Below are 847 nucleotides of genomic sequence, written 5' to 3' on the forward strand. Positions count from 1 at the left end.
GCCTCACCAGTGCTGAGTGGAGGGCAGCTATCACCTCCCTCGACCTGCTGACAATACTTTGTCTAATGCAGCCCAGGACATCACTCACCTTCTTTGCTGCAAGGGTGCATTGCTGACTCATGTTCAACTCGGTGTCCACCTGGACCCCCAGGATCTTTTCTGCAAAACTGCTTTCCAGCCATGCACTGGCGCATGGGGTTGTTCCTCCCCAGGTGCAGGATTTTGCAATTCTCCTTGTTGAATTTCATTCATGATGTTCCTGTTGGATCATTTCTTCAGCCTGTCGAGGTGTCTCTGGATGGCAGCACAACCCTCTGGAGTATCAGCCACACCTCCTTTTTCATTGTTTTCTTTCAGTCATTCTCTGCATTCTCTCTACACATTTAATGTCAAGTTGCTTAACTTTTCTACACATGCTTTCTTTCCATTTTTTCTCCTTTCCTTGTCCCCTTGCCCACATCAGCCACCCTGACAGGCGGCTGACGAGGCATGGGCGGGGCCAGGAGTAACGGCAGCAGATTTAAATGTGGTGTAATTGCCATCAACTGCCACTCGCAGAGGCGATCAGCTCCAATGCAGGCACATCCCACAGCGGAGTGGTGGATTGCCGCATACAGGCAGGTTTCTTGAGCCGGGGGACCCACAGAGGAGCACAGAGACCCACTGGGAGCCGGCAGCTCTCACAAGGGCAGCTGACGAGGCGTGGGCAGGGCCAGGAGTAACTGGCTGCCACCCCCCATTCCCACTAAAGGCAGCCCCAGGGAGCGCTAGCGAGGGTAAAGGCCACGGCTCCAGCTGGGGGGGGGCTGCACCACCTACCCCAGCGACGGCCGAAGGCTCCGCCCAG

Source organism: Pygoscelis adeliae, unplaced genomic scaffold (genome assembly GCF_000699105.1).
Source record: "Pygoscelis adeliae isolate BGI_AS28 unplaced genomic scaffold, ASM69910v1 Scaffold101, whole genome shotgun sequence".
Lineage (NCBI taxonomy): Eukaryota > Metazoa > Chordata > Aves > Sphenisciformes > Spheniscidae > Pygoscelis > Pygoscelis adeliae.